Raw genomic sequence first — 24,891 nt, forward strand, 5'->3', positions numbered from 1 at the left:
AATGTTCTGACTTGGGGAAAAGTGTGGGGAGAGGAAGGTATGATGGGGCAAGAACCAAACCTGGGGATGAAGACCCAACTTCACCCTTACTGCTCTATGACTTTGTAAAGATCCACTTACTCTTTTGATTCTTGGTTTATTCATTTGAAAAATAGGGAAAATATCCCCTTCAAAGTGATTTTATATGAGTCAGAGACGATCTTATAACCTATAAATTGCTATTTAAATGTTAGCTCTAACCCTAAAGTCTTGAATTTTTCTCTGAAATGGTAATTCTCTTTCCATAAAATTTGAGCTCAAGAGTGTCCTTTGCAGATTCTGGTCCTTCCCCTGGCCCTCAGTATTTAACAGAGTGTTCAGCATAGTGACTTAGACTTACTTAACAATTGAGCAGCAGTGTGGGCCTAGGACTATAAACATAAATAAGATTTACTTGTGTCTTCAGGAAGGTCAGTCAAGTGGGGTGGGAGTAGGAGACAGATATCTAAATTTGTAAGTATAATGCATGTGCATGTAATTACAGTGAGATGAGCAGGTGATCATGTGTACACATCCACCCTTTTCAACAAGTGTCTCCTGGAGAAGAAAGATGAAGATTTGTTGGTTGGGAATTTGTGTCTCCCACCATTGGATCCTGCATGCTTCCAATAGGAGGACAGGGTTGAACATGGTTCAAAAAGATTTCTAAAGATTTATGATGATGGCTATTTAAGGAAATGAAAATATCACTAACAGAACAGTATGGAGGTTCCTTAAAAAACTAAAAATAGAATTAACATATAACCCAGAAATCCCACTACTGGGCATATACCCAGAGAAAACCATAATTCAAAAAGACACATGCACCCCAATGTTCATTGCAGCACTATTTACAATAGCCAGGTCATGTAAGCAACCTAAATGCCTATCAACAGATGAATGGATAAAGAAGTTGTGGTACATATATACAATGGAATATTACTCAGCCATGAAAAGGAATGAAACTGGGTCATTTACAGAGACGTGGATGGACCTAGAGACTGTCATACAGAGTGAAGTAAGTCAGAAAGAGAAAAACAAATATCGTATATTAACGCATATATGTGGAATCTAGAAAAATGGTACAGATGAACCAGTTTGCAGGGCAGGGGTGGAGACACGGATGTAGAGAACAAACATATGGACACCAAGGGGGGAAAGCAGGGTGGGGGGGGGGGTGGGGGGATGAATTGGGAGATAGGGATTAACATACATACACTGATATGTATAGAATAGATAACTGATAAGAACCTACTGTATAAATAAATAAAATTCAAAAAAAATTATTTTCCAATGGAAATTCTATTCCTGAAACACTCACCAAAATAATAATAGAAAGGATCTTCACCAACCTGATTAAGTCATCCACAAATAACCTACAGATAACATAATTGTTATTGTTGAAACTCTTCCATTTTGATGGATTTACAGTTTCTCTTTGTAGTATTTATCCTTGTTTGATAAACTCAGCTTTATTGAGGTGAAATTTACACACAATAAAATTCACCCATTTTATGCATACATTTCAAAGTATTTTTAAAAATATGGTCACATAGCCATCACTACAATCATGATATAGACATCCCCTCTGCCTCTATGCAGAAAATCCTGTCTTCACATCCACCACCTGCTCCAGTCTCTGGAAAGCACTAATATTCAGTCACTATAGATTTTCCTTTTCTAGAATTTCATATAAATGGAATTCTACAACACACATTATTTTGTACCTGGCTTATTTTACTTATTATAATGCTTTTCACATTCACCCAAAATTTTGTGTGCATCTGTGGGTAGCTATTTTTTAATGCTAAGCTGTATTCCACTTTATGGGTGAATCACATTTGTTTATCCATTCACCAGCTGAGGTTTGGGTAGTTTCCAGTTTGGAGCTATTATGAATAAAGCTGTAATTATTATTTGTATAAGTCTCTGTATGGACATATATTTTATTTCTTTGAGGGAAATACCTAGAAAGGGGTATTGCTAAGTCACATAGTTGAAGTGTGTGTTTAACTTAACAACAAAAAAAAAGTCAAATTTCCAAAAGGCCTGTTGCATTTTTATTCCTACAAGAAGTGTATGAGTCCCAGTTGTTATACCTCCTAGCCAACCCTTGCATTTTATTATCTGCTGAGGTTTTAATCTGCATTTTCTAAATAAGTAATGATGAGCATCTTTTGTGCCTAGTTGTCATCTGTATATCTTCTTTAGTGAAGTGTTTGTTAGAATATTTTGACTATTAGGTTATTTGTTCTCTTATTGAGTGATTTAAAATCTTTTTATAATGTGAACACAGGTCTTTTACTAGATACGTGTTTCGTAAATCTATTCTCCTAGTGTGTGGCTTATCTTTTCATTTATTTGAGAGTGCTTTTAAAGAGCTTTTTTTTCCTTTTTAAATTTTGAAGAAGTCTACAAAAATTATCAATGTTTTCTTTTATGGTTTGTGGTTTTTGTGTAAGAAATGTTTGTCTAACCAAAGGCTTCAAAAAAATTAGATAACTGCTTTGTTTACAAATTAGATATCATATTAAAATAACGATTGTGTAAAAAAAATATATCACTAACATATGATTGCTAATAGAATGGGAACTTGAAAAATATCATATTTCTTCAGTGAGGGGCCATTCTTAGCTCACCCTCTCTCCTGGTAAACTTTTGATTATTTTGTCTTTAAAATCCTAATAAAAACATCATGTAATTCCCTCCAACACCATGTTCAAAGCAAAGCAACAATGAGAGGATCAGCCCATGAATTTTCTAAGTTATTTATAGGGCTAAAGCCCCACAAGGGAGGCATTAGATGCACCCACTTCTATTAGATCATATGTTGTTCATAATGGGTTCCTGGAAATCCAGTTGTCTTTTCCTAGGACCCCAGGACGTTATGACCAAAAATATATATTTCAAAACCTCTCCACCTCCAAAGCCCTGCTCAAAAGAAGTTGTGCTGCAGCTTTTAGTTGTTAATATTGAAATATTTCCATTGATGATTATTTGGCGTAGCAAGTTTCAAAACCTTGGTATTTGGAATAGCTTGCTAATGTTTTCTTAAATTACATCCTCTTGTGGGTCCATAAAATCCCAAAGTTATTACAAATAAATAAATGGAGTTTCTCTTCATGATGTAAACCAGCCTTCAATGAAGTCATTGAGGGGAAGTTTGGTTTGGATGGAAGAAGCACCTACCCGGGGCAAGTGCTGCTTTCCACTCACTGGGGGCTGGAGACGCGGTCAGCAGCTGCTCTCAGGCAACTGAATGGAGCAAACCCCTGCTGCTTCATTTCTTGTTTTAACTTCCAGTGGGAAACTCAATATTTTAAAATGCTCCTTTTTCCTCAAGTCCTCAGCATGTGGTGACCAGGGCCTCGGAGGCAGGTGAAGAGAGAAGCTGTGTTGGTGCTCATTGACCACATCCTTACCCCGTCTCAGACTGAACTAGAGGTCCCGGGGCAATCCTACAGCATGCCGGCACCCCCAGTGCTGGCGAGCCTTGCCCTAAGTCCCAAGGTGGCAGCCTCCCCCAGGCACAATGGGAAGTACTTAATTCAGGGTGAAAGAAAGGGGGGCTGCAGAGGCTGGATCCCTGGAGAGCAGCAGGCCCTGCAGGCCTTGTCGTGCATGTACTTCTGGGGCACATCCCGGGAGGGAGCAGCTCTCGTGGCCCCAGCTCATGAGAGCAGCCTCCGGGATACCTGCAGCCATCCCACCCTTCACTGTGGCATGGCTCCGGGGTACGTACAAGGCAGAGTGTGACCCACAATTGGTGTGGAGGTAATTACTACTCACATACACAGTTTGGGTCTCCCAGCCCTCCTTGGATGGACAACTTCCTTTTCTGCTTCTGCTTTCCCCTGTGTTCAGAGTCATAGAGAAATATACTTTTAAAATAATCATACAAGAGGGTTCCAGCTTAAGATGGTGACATAGGAAGAGCCTGAACTCACCTCCTCCCACAGACACACTGACTCTACAGATACATATGGAACAATTTCCTCTGAAAAAAACTTGCAAACTGGTGGAGCCACCCTTTCACCTTGGGCAAATGAGAGGGAAACCACATCAACGTGGGTAGAAAAGGCTCAGACACAGTCTCTCCTAAACCTCACACCTGGTGTGGCATCCCAAAATCGGGAGGGAACTTAAAACCCAGAGCTTCTCCCTGAGGAGCAAAGGGTTCGTACCCCACATTGGGCACCCCAGGTTTTAAGACCAGCACCTGAGATACGAGCTCCCGGAACATCTGGCTTTGAAAACCAACGGGGCTCATGGCCTTGGGGCTCACGGGGCTGTGGCGAACTGAAGAACATCTCTTAAGTGGCTCATGTGCAGACTTACCTGGCTCAGGGCCTATCGCAGAAGCAGCCCTACGAAAAGCACCCCGACTTTATGTGAGAGACTCGTTTCCTAATTTTAAAGTGTTGGTCTGAGGGGCAGGGATCTGTTGGCATACTCTCCCGGGATGGAGGCTGGGTGCCATCGTTCTGCTCTCCCTCTGATTTGCTAAAGCCAGCAGGCGCCATCTTTTTTTTTTTTTCCCCTCTTTCTTCCTTTCTCTCCTTATTTTTCTCTTTATTTTTCTTCTCTTTCTTTTCTTTTTTCCCCACTTTTTTCAGGTCGTGCCATCTTTGTACTCCCCCTCTGCCTTGCTCCAACCAGTGGGCACCATCTTTGCACTTTCTCTGCCACACTCAAGAGCATCTTGAGCATCTCCTAGAGGGGAGCTTCCACACACGTCGGGGGCCCCCGTGTCTACATCTGGTGATCTGGTTTTGTGGCTGCCACCCAGAGGATGCCTCTTAATCACCTGCCTCTGGAGGCCAGAGGGGCTTGAGTTCCTCGGTCCCATGGGCTTCTAACAATTGGAGAGACAGCTCTCGTAGGATACCGCTCCTAGGGCACTGCATAGACAGCGCACTGAAGCGCACCCCCGTCTTTCTGAGAAAGAGGTCTATTTGCTTGTCCAGGAGCTTTGACCTGAGGGACAGGCTTCAGGTCTGGCACACTCCTAGGGGCCCACAGAAGGGCTCTCCGGGAACAGAGACCGGTGAATGCAACCTTGGCAATCTCCCTCCACCTCACTCCAGCTTGCTGGTATCTTACAGAAAGGAACTTACACTTTTTCTGGTTGCCGTGATCTTTGCAGCTGCTGCTAGGCTCTGCTGGACAGCGAGGCTTGTGCTCCCAGGTCCTACAGAACTGTAACCAGAAAGAGAGTTCTTAAACAGCTACCATCCCAGGACACAGAAGGAGGCAACAGACCCAGGAGCACAACCTTTCTCAAAAGAGGCCAATTAGCTCATCATCATGGCCGCACCCCGAGAGGCAGGCTTCTAATTGAACATACATCTAAGGGCTGACTGTAATCCTTTCCTGAGACCTCAGAGAGCAGGCACTATCTTCACGCTCTCCCTCTGCCACGCTCCAGAGTGCCAGCATCTCTCATAGGGGAGCTCTTACATGTGTTTGGTTTCTATGTCTGGTGCCCTGGTTTTTGCAGTTGCCGCCCAGGGGTCACCCCTTGATTGCCTGACTCTGGAGGCCAGGGCGCTTACTAGGTCCTGTAACAATCAGAGAGACAGTCCTTGACAGGCGACTACTTCCAGGGCAATGCACAGACAGCACATTGAAACACACCCCCAGCATTTCCATGAAAGAGGTCTACCTGTTGCTCCTGGAGCAGCAGGCTGAGGGGCAGGCTTCAGGTGTGGCACACATCCAGAGGATGTGGAGGTGTTCTCAGGGAATGTAAGTTGGGCAATGCCATCTTTGCGCTCTCCTCCTGCCTCACTACAACTCACACTCTTCTGGAGCCCTAATTTTTGTGACTGCTGCCCAAGGGACACCTCTAGATCACCCGGTTCTGGGGGCCAACAGGGCTTAAGTTTGTAGTCCCACAGGACTGTATATATTTGCATTCTTTAAAAGCCGTTGCCTGAGGGTCTGGCTTCTAATCAGCCTGAATCTAGGTGCTAAATGAGATACTCCCTTTTGGGACACTGACTGGTCTTGGCAAACCCTCAACAACTGGGAGCTATTAAAAATAAAATAAGCTGTTTGGATGATCACAAAGGTTTGAGAGACAACCAAAAGCCAGGGCAAAGTTGAACAGTAAGTTTCATCTCTTACAGAAGGCCAGTCCTTCAAGAATGGGAGAAGTGGCTGTTTCATCTAATACCAAGAAACAAACACAAAGAGTCAAGCAAAATGAAGAAACAGAGAAATATGTTCCAAACAAAAAAGATAAAACCTCAGGGGAAAAAAAAAAAACCTTAATGAAACAAAGATAAGTAATTTCCCTGATAAAGAGTTCAAAGTAATGGTCATAAAGATGCTCACCTCACTTGGGAGAAGAATGGATGAACACAGTGAGAACTTCAACAAAGAGACAGAAAATACAAGAAAGTTCCAAACAGAAGTCATGAAATTGAAGAATACAATAACTAAACTGAAAAATACACTACAGGGGTTCAATAGTAGATGATGAAGCAGAGGAAAAGATCACTGAACTCAAAGATAGGGCAGGGGAACTCACCCAATCAGAGCAGCAAAAAGAAAAATAGAATTTTAGAAAAGGAAGACAGTTTTAGGGACTTATAGGGCAACATCAAGCAGACTAACATTTGCATTATAGGAGTCCCAGAAGGAGAAGAGGAAAAAAAAAAAAAAAAAGGCAGAAAACTTATTTGAAGAAATAATGGCTGAAAACTTCCCTAACCTGGGGAAAGAAACAAACATCCAGATCCAGGAATCCTAGAGAGTTATGAATAAGATGAACCCAAAGAGACCCACACCAAGATACATTATAACTAAAATGTTAAAAGTTAAAGACAAGGAGAGAATATTAAAAGTACCAAAAGAAAAACCATTTGTGACATACAAAGGAATCCTCGTAAGATGATCAGCAGATTTTTCAGCAGAAAGTTTTCAGAGCAGAAGGGAATGGCACAGTATATTGAAAGTGCTGAAAGAAAAAACTTTTCCAACCAAGAATTCTCTACCCAGCAAAGTTATCATTCAGAATTGAAGGAGGAATAAAAAATTTTCCAAACAACCAAAGCTAAAGGAGTTCATTACTTCAAATGTAAATAGATTAAATCCTTCAATCAAAAAAACATAGAGTGGCTGGCTGGATGAAAAAACAAGATCCATCTATATGCTACCTATAAGAGACTCATTTCAGATGTAAGGACATACACAGACTGAAAGTGAAAGGACAGAAAAAGATATTCCTTGCAAACTGAAAGCAAAAGAAAGCTGGGGTAACTATATTTGTAATGGACAAAATGGACTTTAAAGCAAAGACTATAAAGAAGGACATTACAAACTGATAAAGAAGTCAATTCAATAGGAACATACAACATTTGTAAATATTTATGCACACAATGTAGGAGCACCTAAACATACAAAGCAAATACTAACAGAGCTAATGAAAGAAATAGACAGCAGTACAATAACAGTAGGGGAATTTAATACCCCACTTACATCAATGGATAGATCATCCAGACAGAAAATCAGTGAAGAAACATTGGTTTTCAATGATACATTAGACCAAATGGACTTAACAAATATATAAAAAACATTTCATCCAAAAGCAATAGAATACACACGCTTCTCAAGTGCACATGGGACATTCTCTAGGATTGATCATGTGTTAGACCACAAAACAAGTCTTAACAAAGTTAAGACTGAAATCAAATCAAAATCTTTTCTGACCACAATAAAACTAGAAATCAACTAAAAGAAAAAAACTGGAAAATCCACAAATGCATGGAGACTACATGACATGCTACTGAACAACCAATGGGTCAAAGAAGAAATCTAAAGTGAAATAAAAAAATATCTTGAGGGCTTCCCTGGTGGCGCAGTGGTTGAGAATCTGCCTGCCAATGCAGGGGACACGGGTTCCAGCCCTGGTCTGGGAAGATCCCACATGCCGCGGAGCAACTAAGCCCGTGTGCCACAACTGCTGAGCTTGCGCGTCTGGAGCCTGTGCTCCGCAACGAGAGGCTGCGATAGTGAGAGGCCCGTGCACCGCGATGAAGAGTAGCCCCAGCTTGCCACAACTAGAGAAAGCTCTCGCACAGAAACGAAAACCCAACACAGCCAAAAAATAAAGTGGAATTCTTTAAAAAAAAAAAAAAAATCTTGAGAGAGGAACCAAGATGGCGGAGTAGAAGGACATGCTCTCACTCCCTCTTGCGAAAACACCAGAATCACAACTAGCTGCTGGACAATCGTCGATAGGAAGACACTGGAACTCACCAAAAAAGATACCCCACATCGAAAGACAAAGGAGAAGCCACAACGAGACGGTAGGAGGGGCGCAATCAGAGTAAAATCAAATCCCATAACTGGTGGGTGGGTGACTCACAGACTGGCGAACACTTATACCACAGAAGTCCACCCACTAGAGTGAAGGTTCTGAGCCCCACGTCAGGCTTCCCAACCTGGGGGACCGGCAACGGGAGGAGGAATTCATAGAGAATCAGACTTTGCAGCCTAGTGGGAATTGATTGCAGGACTTCGACAGGACTGGGGGAAACAGAGACCCCACTCTTGGAGGGCGCACACAAAATAGTGTGTGCATCGGGACCCAGGGGAAGGAGCAGTGACCCCGGGGGAGACTGAACCAGCCCTACCTGCTAGTGTTGGAAGGTCTCCTGCAGAGGCGGAGGGTGGCTCTGTTTCACCGTGGGGACAAGGACATTGGCAGCAGAAGTTCTGGGAAGTACTCCTTGGCTTGAGCCCTCCCAGAGTCTGTCATTAGCCCCACCAAAGAGCCCAGGTAGGCTCCAGTGTTGGGTTGCCTCAGGCAAAACAACTAACAGGGAGGGAACCCAGCCCCACCCATCAACAGTCAAGTGGATTAAAGTTTTACTGAGCTCTGACCACCACAGCAACAGTCAGCTCTACCCACCACCAGAGCCTCCCATCAAGCCCCTTAGATAGCCTCAACCACCAGAGGGCAGACAGCAGGAGCAAGAAAAACTATAATCCTGCAGCCTGTGGAACAAAAACCACATTCACAGAAAGATAGACAAGATGAAAAGGCAGAGGGCTATATACCAGATGAAGGAACAAGATAAAACCCCAGAAAAACAACTAAATGAAGTGGACATAGGCAACCTTCCAGAAAAAGAATTCAGAATAATGATAGTGAAGATGATCCAGGACCTCGGATAGAGAATGGAGGCAAAGATCGAGAAGATGCAAGAAATGTTTAACAAAGACCTAGAAGAATTAAAGAACAAACAAACAGAGATGAACAATACAATAACTGCAATGAAAACTACACTAGAAGGAATCGATAGCAGAATAACTGAGGCAGAAGAACGGATAAGTGACCTGGAAGACAGAATGGTGAAATTCACTGCTGCGTAACAGAATAAAGAAAAAAGAATGAAAAGAAATGAAGACAGCCTAAGAGACCTCTGGGACAACATTAAATGCAACAACATTCGCATTATAGGGGTCCCAGAAGGAGAAGAGAGAGAGAAAGGACCCGAGAAAATATTTGAAGAGATTATAGTCAAAAACTTCCCTAACATGGGAAAGGAAATAGCCACCCAAGTCCAGGAAGCGCAGCGAGTCCCATACAGGAAAAACCCAAGGAGAAACACGCCGAGACACATAGTAATCAAATTGGCAAAAATTAAAGACAAAGAAAAATTATTGAAAGCAGCAAGGGAAAAACGACAAATAACATACAAGGGAACTCCCATAAGGTTAACAGCTGATTTCTCAGCAGAAACTCTACAAGCCAGAAGGGAGGGGCATGATATACTTAAAGTCATGAAAGGGAAGAACCTACAACCAAGATTACTCTACCCGGCAAGGATCTCATTCAGATTTGATGGAGAAATCAAAAGCTTTATAGACAAGCAAAAGCTAAGAGAATTCAGCACCACCAAACCAGCTCTACAACAAATGCTAAAGGAACTTCTCTAAGTGGGAAACACAAGAGAAGAAAAGGACCTACAAAAACAAACCCAAAACAATTAAGAAAATGGTCATAGGAACATACATATCGCTAATTACCTTAAACGTGAATGGATTAAATGCTCCAACCAAAAAACACAGGTTTGCTAAATGGATACAAAGACAAGACCCAAATATATGCTGTCTACAAGAGACCCACTTCAGACCTAGGGACACATTCAGACTGAAAGTGAGGGGATGGAAAAAGATATTCCATGCAAATGGAAATCAAAAGAAAGCTGGAGTAGCTATACTCATATCAGATAAAATAGACTTTAAAATAAAGAATGTTACAAGAGACAAGGAAGGACACTACATAATGATCAGGGGATCAATCCAAGAAGAAGATATAACAATTATAAATATATATGCACCCAACATAGGAGCACCTCAATGCATAAGGCAACTGCTAACAGCTATAAAAGAGGAAATCGACAGTAACACAATAATAGTGGGGGACTTTAACACCTCACTTACACCAATGGACAGATCATCCAAAATGAAAATAAATAAGGAAACAGAAGCTTTTTTTTTTTTTAAAGGGAGGCTGCAATTTTTTTTTAATTAATTTATTTATTTATGGCTGTGTTGGGTCTTCGTTTCTGTGCGAGGGCTTTCTCTAGTTGCGGCAAGCGGGGCCACTCTTCATCGCGGTGCACAGGCCTCTCACTATCGTGGCCTCTCTTGTTGCGGAGCACAGGCTCCAGACGTGCAGGCTCAGTAATTGTGGCTCACGGGCCCAGTTGCTCCACGGCATGTGGGATCTTCCCAGACCAGGGTTCAAACCCGTGTCCCCTGCATTGGCAGGCAGATTCTCAACCACTGCACCACCAGGGAAGCCCCGGAAACAGAAGCTTTAAATGACACAATAGACCAGATAGATTTAATTGATATTTATAGGACATTCCATCCAAAAACAGCAGATTACACTTTCTTCTCAAGTGCACACGGAACATTCTCCAAGATAGATCACATCTTGGGTCCCAAATCAAGCCTCAGTAAATTTAAGAAAATTGAAATCATATCAAGCATCTTTTCTGACCACAACGCTATGAGATTAGAAATGAATTACAGGGAAAAAAAACGTAAAAAACACAAACACATGGAGGCTAAACAACACACTACTTAATAACCAAGAGATCAATGAAGAAATCAAAGAGGAAATAAAAAAATACCTAGAGACAAATGACAATGAAAACACGACGATCCAAAACTTATGGGATGCAGCAAAAGCAATTCTAAGAGGGAAGTTTATAGCTATACAAGCCTACCTCAAGAAACAAGAAAAATCTCAAATAAACAATCTAACCTACACCTAAAGGAACTAGAGAAAGAAGAACAAACAAAACCCAAAGTTAGCAGAAGGAAAGAAATCATAAAGACTAGAGCAGAAATAAATGAAATAGAAACAAAGAAAACAACAGCAAAGATCAATAAAACTAAAAGCTGGTTCTTTGAGAAGATAAAGAAAATTGATAAGCCATTACCCAGACTCATCAAGAAAAAGAGGGAGAGGACTCAAATCAATAAAATTAGAAATGAAAAAGGAGAACTTACAACAGACACCACAGAAATACAAAGCATCCTAAGAGACTACTACAAGCAACTCTATGCCAGTAAAATGGACAACCTGGAAGAAATGGACAAATTCTTAAAAAGGTATAACCTTCCAAGACTGAACCAGGAAGAAACAGAAAATATGAACAGAACAATCACAAGTAATGAAATTGAAACTGTGATTAAAAATCTTCCAACAAACAAAAGTCCAGGACCAGATGGCTTCACAGGTGAATTCTATCAAACATTTAGAGAAGAGCTAACACCCACCCTTCTCAAAGTCTTCCAAAAAATTGCAGAGGAAGGAACACTCCCAAACTCATTCTATGAGGCCACCATCACCCTGATACCAAAACCAGACAAAGATACTACAAAAAAAGAAAATTACAGACCAATATCACTGATGAATACAGATGCATAAATCCTCAACAAAATACTGGCAAACAGAATCCAACAACACATTAAAAAGATCATACACCACGATCAAGTGGGATTTATCCCAGGGATGCAAGGATTCTTCAATATATACAAATCAATCAATGTGATACACCATATTAACAAATTGAAGAAGAAAAACCATATGATCATCTCAATAGATGAAGAAAAAGCTTTTGACAAAATTCAACACCCATTTATGATAAAAACTCTCCAGAAAGTGGGCATAGAGGGAACCTACCTCAACATAATAAAGGCCATATACGACAAACCCACAGCAAACATCACTCTCAATGTTGAAAAACTGAAAGCATTTCCTCTAAGATCAGGAACGAGACAAGGATGTCCACTCTCACCACTATTATTCAACATAGTTTTGGAAGTCCTAGCCACGGCAATCAGAGAAGAAAAAGAAATAAAAGGAATACAAATTGGAAAAGAAGAAGTAAAACTGTCACTGTTTGCAGATGACATGATACTATACATAGAGAATCCTAAAAATGCCACCAGAAAACTACTAGAGCTAATCAATGAATTTGGTAAAGTTGCAGGATAAAAAATTAATGCACAGAAATCTCTTGCATTCCTATACACCAATGATGAAAAATCTGAAAGAGAAATTAAGGAAACACTCCCATTTACCACTGCAACAAAAAGAATAAAATATCTAAGAATAAACCTACCTAGGGAGACAAAAGACCTGTATGCAGAAAACTATAAGACACTGATGAAAGAAATTAAAGACGATACCAACAGGTGGAGAGATATACCATGTTCTTGGATCGGAAGAATCAATATTGTGAAAATGACTCTACTACCCAAAGCAATCTACAGATTCAATGCAATCCCTATCAAATTACCAATGGCATTTTTTATGGAACTAGAACAAATCATCTTAAAATTTGTATGGAGACACAAAAGACTCCAAATAGCCAAAGCAGTCTTGAGGGAAAAAAACGGAGCTGGAGGAATCAGACTCCCTGACTTCAGACTATACTACAAAGTAATCAAGACAATATGGTACTGGCACAAAAACAGAAACATAGATCAATGGAACAAGATGGAAAGCCCAGAGATAAACCCACGCACCTATGGTCAACTAATCTATGACAAAGGAGGCAAAGATATACAATGGAGAAAAGACAGTCTCTTCAATAAGTGATGCTGGGAAAACTGGACAGCTATATGTAAAAGAATGAAATTAGAACACTCCCTAATACACAAAAATAAACTCAACATGGATTCGAGACCTAAACATAAGATGGACACTATAAAACTCTTAGAGGAAAACATAGGAAGAACACTCTTTGACATCAATCACAGCAAGATCTTTTTTGATCCACCTCCTAGAGTAATTGAAATAAAAACAAAAATAAACAAATAGGACCTAATGAAACTTCAAAGCTTTTGCACAGCAAAGGAAACCATGAACAAGACGAAAAGACAACCCTCAGAATGGGAGAAAATATCTGCAAACGAATCAACAGACAAAGGATTAATCTCCAAAATATATAAACAGCTCATGCAGCTCAATATTAAAGAAACAAACAACCCAATCCAAAAATGGGCAGAACACCTAAATAGACATTTCTCCAAAGAAGACATACAGATGGCCAAGAAGCACATGAAAAGATGCTCAACATCACTAATTATTAGAGAAATGCAAATCAAAACTACAATGAGGTATCACCTCACACCAGTTAGAATGGGCATCATCAGAAAATCTACAAACAACAAATGCTGGAGAGGGTGTGGAGAAAAGGGAACCCTCTTGCACTGTTGGTGGGAATGTAAATTGATACTGCCACTATGGAGAACAGTATGGAGGTTCCTTAAAAAACTAAAAATAGATTTACCATATGATCCAGCAATCCCACTACTGGGTGTATACCCAGAGAAAACCATAATTCAAAAAGACACATGCACTCCAATGTTCATTGCAGCACTATTTACAATAGCCAGGACATGGAAGCAACCTAAATGCTCATCGACAGACGAGTGGATAAAGAAGATGTGGTACATATATACAATGCAATATTACTCAGCCATAAAAAGGAACAAAATTGAGTCATTTGTTGAGACATGGATGGATCTAGAGACTGTCATACAGAGTGAAGTAAGTCAAAAAGAGAAAAACAAATATCATATATTAACCCATGTATGTGGAAACTAGAAAAATGGTACAGATGAGCCGGTTTGCAGGGCAGAAGTTGAGACACAGATGTAGAGAACAGACATATGGACACTAAGGGGGGAAAACTGCGGTGGGGTGGGGATGGTGGTGTGCTGAATTGGGCGATTGTGATTGACATGTATACACTGATGTGTATAAAATTGATGACTAACAAGAACCTTCAGTATAAAAAAACAAACAAACAAAACAACTAATACTAAACTTTCTTTGGGTTATTTGTATGGTAATATGTTAATATAAATGTTTCAGACATTATGTGAAACTTCTAAAAATCTTATATGTTCTGGTATAATGTTATAACTCATAAATCTAGTTATTACTTTAAAATGTATATCTCAGAAATAACTAAATTTCCTTGTCAATTGCACTATTATGAACTTTCAAAAAAAATATCTTGAGACAAGTGAAAATGGAAATACAACATACCAAAATTTATGGAATGCAGCAAAAGCAGTTCTAAGAGGGAAGTACATAGTGATAAATGCTTACCTCAAGAAATAAGAAAAATCTCAAATAAACAACTTAACTTTACACCTCAAGGATCTAGAAAAGAAAAAATGAAGCCCAGAGCTAAAAGAAGGAAGGAAATAACAAAGATCAGAGAAGAAATAAATGAAAAAGAGACTAACAAGACAATAGAAGAGATCAATGAAACCAAGAGCTTGTTTTAAAAAATCAATAAAACAGACAATCTTTTAGCTAGACTAACCAAGAAAAAAAGAGAAGGTATTCAAATAAGTAAAATCATAAATGAAAGAGAAGACCTTACAACTGATATCACAGAAATACAATGGATCATAAGGGACTACTACAAATGATTATACACCAACAAACTGGACAGCCTAGAAGAAATGGGTAAATTCCTAGAAACACACGACCTTCCAAGACTGAATCATGAAGAAATAGAAAATCTGAACAGACTGACTGCTAGTAAGGACACTGAATCAGTAATTTTAAAACACCCCATAAACAAAAGTCTAGGACCAGATGGCTTCACTAGTGAATTCTACCAAACATTTAAAGAAGAAGTAATACCAATTCTTCTTAAACTCTTCCAAAAAGTAGAAGAAAAGGAAACACTTCCAAACTCATTTTACAAGGCCAGCATTACCCAGATATCAAAACCAGACAATGATACCACAAAAAAGAAAATTACAGGCTGATGAACAAAGATGCAAAAATCCTCAACAAAATATAAGCAAACCTAATTCAATGATACATTAAAAGGATCATACACCGTAATCCAGTGGGATTTATTCCAGGGATGTAAGGATGCTTCAACATCCACAAATCAATCAATGTGATACACCACATTAACAAAATGAAGGATAAAAGTCATTGATCATCCCAATAGATGCAGAAAAAGCATCTGACAAAATTCAGCATCCATTCATGATAAAAACTCTCAATAAAGTGTGTATGGAAGGAACATACCCTAACATAATAAAGGCCATCTATGACAAACCCACAGCCAACATCATACTGAATGGTGAAAAACTAAAATCTATCTCTCTAAGATCAGGAATAAGAAAAGGATGCCCACTCTTGACACTTTTATTCAACATAGTACTGAAAGTCTAGCCAGAGCAAATATAGAAGAGAAATAAAAGGCACCCAAATTGGAAAGGAAGAAGTAAAACTGTCACTATTTGTGGAAGACATGATTTTATATAAACAAAACCCTAAAGTCTCCACTAAAAAAACTATTAGAAATAATAAATACAGGGTCAGGATACAAAATCAATATACAGAAATCTGTTAACTAGGCTAAAGAGAAATTAGGAAAACTATCTCATTTTCAATTGCATCAAAAAGAATAAGATATTTAGGAATAAATTTAACCAGGAGGTAAAAGACCTATATGCTGAAAACTATAAGGCCATGACAAAAGAAACTGAAGACGATACAAGTAAATGAAAAATACTCATGGATCGGAAGAATTAAAATTGTTAAAATGCCCATACTACCCAAAGCAATCTACAGATTCAATGCAATACCTATCAAAATTTCAATGGCATTTTTCACAGAAATAGAACAAGCAATTCTAAAATTTGTATGGAACCACAAAAGACCCCAAATAGCTAAAGCAATCTTGAGAAAAAAGAACATAGCTGGAGGAGTCATGCTCCCTGATTTCAAACTATATTACAAACCTATAGTAATCAAAACAGTATGGTACTGTCATAAAAAACAAACACATAAATCAATGGAACAGAATAGAGAGCCCAGAAATAAACCCATACACATATGGTCAATGAATTTATGACAAAGGAACCAAGAATATACAATGGGGAAGGCAGTCTCTTCAATAGATGGTGCTGGGAAAACAGGACAGTCACATGCAAAAGAACAAAACTGGATCACTATCTTACACCATACACAAAAATTAACTCAAAATGGACTAAAGATTTGAATGCAAGATCTGAAATCATAAAACTCCTAGTAAAAAACATAAGTGATAAGCTCCTTGACATCGTTCTTGGCACTGATTTTTGGATTTGACACCAAACGCAAAGGCAACAAAAGCAAAATTAAATAAGTGGGACTACATCCAACTACAAAGCTTCTATACAGCAAAGGAAGCTATCAACAAAATGAAAAGGCAACCTACCAAATGGGAGAAAATATTTGCAAATCATATATCTGATAAGGCGTTAATATCCAAAATATATAAAAAACTCATACAACTTAACAGGAAAAAAAGCAATCCATTCGAAAAACGGGCAGAGGATCTGAATAGAAATTTACCAAAGAAGACATACAGATGGCCAACAGACACATGAAAAAGTGTCCAACATCACTAATCATCAAAGAAATGCAAATCAAAACCACAATGAGACATCACCTCACACCTGTCAGGATGGCTATCCTCAAAAAGTCTAGAAATAACAAGTGTTGGCAAAGATGTGGAGGAAAGCAAACCCTCCTACACTGTTGGTGGGGATGTAAGTTGGTGCAGCCACTATGGAAAATAGTATGGAGGTTCCTCAAAAAAATTAAAAATAGAACTACCATATGATCTAGTAATTCCACTTCTGGGTATTTATCTGAAGAAAACAAAAACACTAACTCAAAAAGATATATGAACCCCCATATTCATTGCAGCATTATTTATAATAGCCAAGATATGGAAACAACCTAAGTGTCCAATGATGGATGAATGGATAAAGAAAATGTGGTGTGTGTGTATGTGTATATATATATATATATATATATATATACACACAGTGGAATATTATTCAGCCACAAAAAAAGAAGGAAATCTTGCCATTTGTGACAAACATAGATGGACCTTGAAGGCATTATGTTAAGTGAAATAAGTCAGAGAAACACAAACAGCATATAATCTTACTTATATGTGGAACCTAAAAAAATAATAATAAAGTAAAAGCCAAGCTCACAGATACAGAGAACAGACTGGTGGTTGTCAGAGGTGGTCAGGGACATTGGGGGTGAGGGGGGTGGGCAAAATTGGTGAAGGGAGTCAAAAGGTAAAAAATTCCACTTATAAAATGAATAAGTCATGAGGATGTAATATACAGCATGGTGACTATAGCTAATAATACTACACTGCATATTTAAAAGTTATCAAAGATAGTAAATCTTAAAAGATCTCACCACAAGAAAAAAAAGTCTGTAACTATGCGTGGTGATGAACGTTAACTAGACTTACTGTGGTGATCCTTAACAATAAACAGAAATATCAAATTGTTATGTTGTACACTTGAAACTAATATTTTGTCAATTATATCTCAATTAAAAAATAAGGACAATAATTCAGGAGTGTTGTCTAGGATTCAGAGCATGACTTGGAACCATTTTGAGGGCACTGCTACTGATTTTTAGGTAACGTGGGTAGATTGTTGAGCTGCGTCATTCTTTTCCTTATTCATATGATAGGAACTGGCATTTTATCAAACTGTGAAATAGCTCCCAGACTCAGGGTCCTGCTTTTAGATTGCTTTTTTTTTTTTTTTTTTTTTTTTGTGGACAACATCCATGTATTTATTGTATAACTTTTTATTTTTGTATTGTTTTATTGGAGTATAATTGCTTTACAATGTTGTATTAGCTTCTGCTGTACAATGAAGTGAATCAGCTATATGTATACCTATATCCCCTCCCTCTTGGACCTCCCTCCCACCCCCCCCTCATCCCACCCATCTAGGTCATCACAGAGCACCAAGCTGAGCTCCCTGTGCTACACAGCAGGTTCCCACTAGCTATCTATTTTACACATGGTAGTGTATTTGTGTCAAACCTAATCTCCCAGTTAGTCCCACCCCCCACCCCATGTCCACATGTCCGTTCTCTATGTCTACGTCTCTATTCCTGCCCTGCATATAGGTTCATCTGTACCAGTTTTCTAGATCCCACATATATGCGTTAATACTTAGATTTGCATCTGTAGCTAAATAGAAATTAACCTGAGAGCTAGAGAGCTTAAGGCTATCAACTGACTTCAGAGTCAAAGCCTGGTTGCAAGAGAGGTATCTGCTATTGAGTTAGTTCACGCCCAAGATAGAGGGAGAGAACTGAGGATTCCGAATTCACCAGTGCCCCTATTTTCCCAACAGAAATGCACCTACTTGTGCTCAGTAGAGACTGAGAAGCAACTCAGTGTACTGGTTAGAAATATTGGCCCTGAAGTCAGAGAGACCTGCACTCAAATTCCTGCTCTGCCAATTTAGCACCATTATCTTGGGGACCTCACCATTTTGAGCCCCAGTTTGCATCTCTCTCAGATAGGGGTCAATACTACTTACTGCATATTGGTAGGTGAAATTAGATGGCATGTTTAAAACAACTGGCACATGATAGGCCCTCAGTAACCAATCACTAAGACTTCTTCACTTTGGAGTTTTTGCCACCCCCCTGGGAACTGTGGCCTCACGTAATAACATGCATTTCTTTCCCTCCTCTAGAAGGTCAGACCCATGAGGATGAGGCAGAGGTTTTTATTTCTTTTATTTACAACCATTTCCTCATTGCCTAGAACAATGTTTGCAACCTATGTGTTCAATAAATAAATAAATAACCTCATTCATTCATTTGATATTCATGTAACAAATATTGATTAAATTTCTACTTTATGCCAGGCAACCTCAAAATAATAGGTTCCTTGAGATACCATGAGAAACCATCTGTTCAGAGATGCGAGGCTCAGGCAAAACAACTAAAGGTTGTTTTCAGGGGTTGCCCAAATGGAAGAAAACTCCATTTCACATGACAAATTTTCTGCCCCTGGAAAGTCTGCAGAATGACCAAAGGAGAGATTAAACTGATCTTGAACTTCATGGGCTTGTGACCCACTGTTAAATCTATTGGCATTTTTGGTTTTTAGAACATTTCTGTCTTGGCCTTATCAGGTCTGGGAGTTGAAAGACTTCTCTCTCTAATTTTCCTTAGTACATGACTCTTGCTTTTTTCCTCAGTTTTTTGTTTTTTTTTTTTAACTTTCCTCCTCTTTCTGACAAGAACATCATTGGGTCCCAAACTCCACAGGTTGAGCCACAGGGAGAGTTGGGACTTAGTGGGGTGGGGACACACCTGCAGAGTTCCCTGTGTTTCCTGATGACCCACCCCTCTGCAGGCCTCCCCTCTCCCCATAACTCTCAGTCTCACCCCTACATCTGCCTGATGTGGCTAATCCCATGATGCCCACATCCATGCTGACTTTCTGGGTATTTACCCATCACCACCAGAATCCCAAGATCCCAAACCATCCCTCTCACTAGGACTCACCCCCACAGAGCTTGGTATATCCCCCAATCCGACCAACTCCCTACCTTCCCAACCCCAGACACCTCCACTGGCTGCCCTCTGGAATGTACAGCCAATCATCTCAGAATCCCTACTGACCGTGGACAAGCTCAGCACCATCATCACTAAGACCAAGCCCTCCACCTGGGCCCCATCGGCCCCATCTCCTCTCCCTACTCAAGGACAGCATACCTGCATTTGCCCTGCCTTGCCTGCCTCATCTGTGTTTCCATATCAGCATCCAAACGTACTGTTAACTTCCCCCATCTTAAAGAAAACAGGGGCTTCCCTGGTGGCGCAGTGGTTGAGAATCTGCCTGCTAATGCAGGGGACACGGGTTCGAGCCCTGATCTGGGAAGATCCCACATGCCACGGAGCAGCTGGGCCCGTGAGCCACAATTGCTGAGCCTGCGCGTCTGGAGCCTGTGCCCCGCGACGGGAGGGGCCGCGATAGAGAAAGGCCCGCGCACCGCGATGAAGAGCGGTCCCCGCACCGCGATGAAGAGTGGCCCCCGCTTGCCGCAACTGGAGAAAGCCCTCGCACGAACCGAAGACCCAACACAGCCAAAAATAAATAAATAAATAAATAAATAAATAAGAAAATCCTTTAAAAAAAAAAAAAAAAAAAGAAAACAAAACAAAACAAAACTCAGAGACCAATCCAGGCACAGCCCATTTCTTTACTCTACTTTACAGCAAAACTCCTCAAAAGAGTTGTGTATTCCTGCTGCCTCTAATTCCTTTTCTCCCATTCACTTTCTTTAAATTTTTTATTTTTATTATGAAAAATTTCAGTCATATTTAAACATTCAGAATATTACAATGAACCCCATAATCATATCACCCAGATTTAATAATTATAGGTGAGGGTCTTCCCTGGTGGTCCAGTGGTTAAGACTCTGAGCTTCCAATGCAGGGGGTGCAGGTTCAATTCCTGGTCGGGAACTAACATCCCACATGCTGCGTGGCACGGCCAAAAAAAAAAAATTATAGGTGAGATACTTATTTGCTTTGTCCTTGCTGAAGTATTTTAAAGCAAGTCCCAGATAACATGACATTTCTCTCTTAAATACTTCAGAATGCATCTGTAAAAACTAAAAATTTTTCTTACATAACTTTAATATTATGTAAGAATAATGATGTAACAATATTGTAATATGTATTATGTAACAATAATTCCACCTTTTCTCTCTTAAAACCACCTCACTCCACTCAGCTTTGTACACTTGTCCCCACTATTCCACACAAACTTTTCTTGCCTAAATCACTCCTGACCAATATATATTGCTAAGGAATGGCTATTTCTCATTGGTTGGGTGACCAACCATCCCAGTCGGCTTCGGACTCTGCCAAAGCTGGGGGAGTTCTGAACAGAATAGGGCAGTCGGTCACCCTATTTCTCAGTTCTTATTTTTCTCAACTTTTCAGGAGCAATTGACAGGGGTGATTACTCTTTTCTTCTTGAACAATATTCTCTTGTCTTCTGGGACACCACTCTCACTTGGTTCTCCACCTCCTTCTCTAGCCACTTCACAGTTACTTTTGCTGATTCTACTCATCTGCCTGACCTCTGAATCTTGGCATGTTCCAGGGTTCTCCATCCTCAGTCCTCATCTTTCCTCACACTCAAGTCTTTAAATACCATGTACACATTGATGACATGCAGATTTCTATCTCCAGCCCATAACCTCTCACCTGAATACCAGACTGTTATTCCAGCTAACTCCTTGGCATCTTCCCTTGGAAGTCTTAAAGTCATCTCAAACTTACTAGTCCAAAACCAAACTCTTAATCTCTCCCCTAAAACCTACTCTTCTCATAGCTCTCCTTATGACAGTAAATGGCAACTTCATTGCTCTATCTGCTCAGAGCAAAAACCTTGCGGTCATGTTTGAGTCCTCCTTCGTCACTCACATACAATCCACCAGCAAATCCTGGTGAATCTTCTTTCAAAATTATTAATAATCCAACTACTTCTTACTAGCTCTACTGGCATTCTTTGCTCAAATTATTGCAATACCCTCTTAACTGGTGTCCACCCCAATCCACCATGCTAAAATGCTGTGATTTTTACACCCTCATATTAAAGCTTGAGAAATGGTAAGAATCATGTATTAACAGAGACTTGAAAGTATTTTTCCTGTGATGAATCTACACCAGATGAATATATGAAGTCACAGGCATAACACTGATTCTATTTTAATGTTTGATTTTACAAAGAATCCATCCTAGGCTGGATCTAGAGACTTATAATTAAAAAATCAAGTTGTCTAGGATTGTGAAATACTCCTTCTACTTTTATCCATTTCTTAAGCTATACTATACATGAAACAAATAATTTAGTCACTGCTACTTCAATCCTGTTCATACTGACACAGAATTTTAAGTATTTTCAGAATGTTTTATACACTTATATTAAAATGCATGATTCCTAAATTAAGAAGCCCAAGAATATGAGAGAAACCTGCATATTTGGACTCTGTTCAGTGTGCCCATTCCTTGAAGCCAAATTTTCTAGAGGTGGGGCTGTATCACCATAACAACTAATCTTATGTTTTAGTTCTTCATTACTAATAGTGCTTCTCACAAACTTATTTTTAAGTTGCCCAAGCAAAACATTAATCTTTAGCATTGCATCATGGTCTTTATTTTAGAAGCCATTCTTAAAAAAGAAGCAATCCTAATTCTTTTAGAAGAATTCCTTAAAAACTAATAAGACAACTGTTTCACTGCCATGACAAAAATATGTTTCTAATTATCTTTTCCCAGAAGCTTTCCAGCAAACACAACCATTATTATTCATAATTCTCAATGATCAATAAAATATTGGCCAAGCACTTTATTACTACGATTACATGCAAAGAGGCATGGAGAATGTTATCTGTGGTTTATCCACCAAGAATCCTAATGGAATACCTACTGTAACCACAAAACCATGCTGAATACTACAGAGACAAACAGACTTCCCTCTCTGAAAGCCTTGCTGACTTGCTCTGCAAGAATGAAGAGCTGAGTCAATTCTCTGAGAAACCAGTGGGGAAAGAGCTGCTCCTTGAGGAAGGCATCCTCCCTGGAGTGAGGCGGAGGCGTTTCTGGGAGAGGGAGCACCGCCTGGTCTCTTCTTCCCGGCACTGAGAAGACTGTGCCTTGGCGAGCACACTTCCATTCTCTCCAATTCGCTGAAGTCACATGTCTCTGGACGCAGTTCTTCCAGCTCCCATTCATATAACTGTTGCTAAATCTCCCAAGGCTGTTGTGATATTTCGGATCTCTTCCACAATGTCAAAAGACTTCCACCAATTCCTAATTGCCTGCTGAACTTTACCCCGTGTTTGCTCAACCATATCCTTAAGGGGGCATGAGTTGCTGTAAAACTTACAATGTGATCCAGCATGATCCTCGCCTTTGTTTCTCTGGAGCAGGTCCAGCACCATCATAGTAGACCTTTTTCAGCCATCAGCATTGCCAGAACGAAATGTAGATGGCAGGAGAGGCCACAGCAAAGTAAACAGCCCACTTAACAATACTGCCTAACACACTCTACCCAGGATCACCCAGCAGGACCCTCACGGGCTGACTGTATGTGCGAGACGGTGGGCTGCTGCTCCTCGGGTGTCACACTGTTGTCACTGGCTAACAGCATATGTGAATGGGAAATATATAAATATTTTATATTTTATATATATATATATAAACTGTGAACGCTAATGGAGTACGTAGAGGTTCTATGTGCATTCTAAGTGCCATACCTCTCAGTACCTGAAGTGCTAATCACCTATTAAATCTTTTGCTAGGAAAAAATGGCTGAAGACCCTCACAAAGGAGGTTTATTCAGCTCACTTTTACTTAATTTGATTCAGATTCACCGGATAAACGTTCCATTTGTCTATGTATAAATACTAGCTGAGGGGCTTCCTTGGTGGCGCAGTGGTTGAGAATCTGCCTGCCAATGCAGGGGACACGGGTTCAAGCCCTGGTCTGGGAAGATCCCACATGCCACGGAGCAACTAGGCCCGTGAGCCACAACTACTGAGCCTGCGCTACTGGAGCCTGTGCTCCGCAACAAGAGAGGCCGCGATAGTGAGAGGCCCACGCACCGCGATGAAGAGTGGCCCCCACTTGCCACAACTAGAGAAAGCCCTAGCACAGAAACGAAGACCCAACACAGCCAAAAATAAATAAATAAATAAATTAATTAATTAATTTTAAAAAAAATACTAGCTGACTTTGTCTCCACTGATGTAGTCAAGGCTGCACAACCAGTCGAGCAGGAGAGCTACTAACAGTTTTGGATACTCCTTTAGCTCATACTCATATATCACCTTTGCCAGAATGCCCATAAAATTAAGGTCTCATTGTAAACACTTCCCTACAGATGCCTGGACACCCTCATTCACAGAGAGGCTATCTTCATTTGTTTCAAGTGATTTTCTGCACTTCAAATGAAAGAAACAATGGTTGGTTTTGGTCCAATTAGCATCTGCTCCCATTTCCTAATTAGCACTCTGATATCTTTTGGGGGGAATTACCTCTTCCCCCATGTGTAGTTTTGATGGGATGACACTCACTTCCCATACAGAAGCTGAGGGACTAGATCCTTTTCCCTCTCATCACGGTAGTAAAGCCACTGGCATACTTGCAATAAGGCCTCAGCCAATTGGATGCTTCCTCTCAAGACTTTGAATATTGAGTGACCCAAGGGTGGCAGCTTTGCCTTATCCAGACTGTTCCAGCTATGGTATCATTCCCATACTACAGGCTTCCTCACTCTGGAGCTTGGTTACTGCCCTCCCCAAGCCTGCTTCTCCAGGCTCCCGGTCAATCTGTGGATACCACATAGCACCAATAAACTCCTTTTTACTTGGGTCATCCAGAATCTCTGTCTGTTGCTTACATCACAGCATTCTGACTACCCACCAACACGATCGTGGAAGACATACTGC

At 40.2% G+C, this 24,891-nt stretch overlaps 1 long non-coding RNA gene across 3 annotated transcripts in view; it reads right to left on the minus strand.

Moving 5' to 3' along the window:
- The window catches only part of LOC130706942 (uncharacterized), a 78,349-nt gene that overhangs the window by 43,172 nt on the left and 10,286 nt on the right, over positions 1 to 24,891 (minus strand). For all 3 annotated transcript variants that reach the window (XR_009006976.1, XR_009006972.1, XR_009006982.1), the window contains exons 3-4: positions 5,136 to 5,217; positions 3,808 to 3,872 (exon numbers count right to left, since the gene is read on the minus strand). This is a non-coding gene — a long non-coding RNA (uncharacterized LOC130706942). The remainder of the gene's footprint in view (positions 1 to 3,807; positions 3,873 to 5,135; positions 5,218 to 24,891) is intronic.

Source organism: Balaenoptera acutorostrata, chromosome 2 (genome assembly GCF_949987535.1).
Source record: "Balaenoptera acutorostrata chromosome 2, mBalAcu1.1, whole genome shotgun sequence".
Classification (NCBI taxonomy): domain Eukaryota; kingdom Metazoa; phylum Chordata; class Mammalia; order Artiodactyla; family Balaenopteridae; genus Balaenoptera; species Balaenoptera acutorostrata.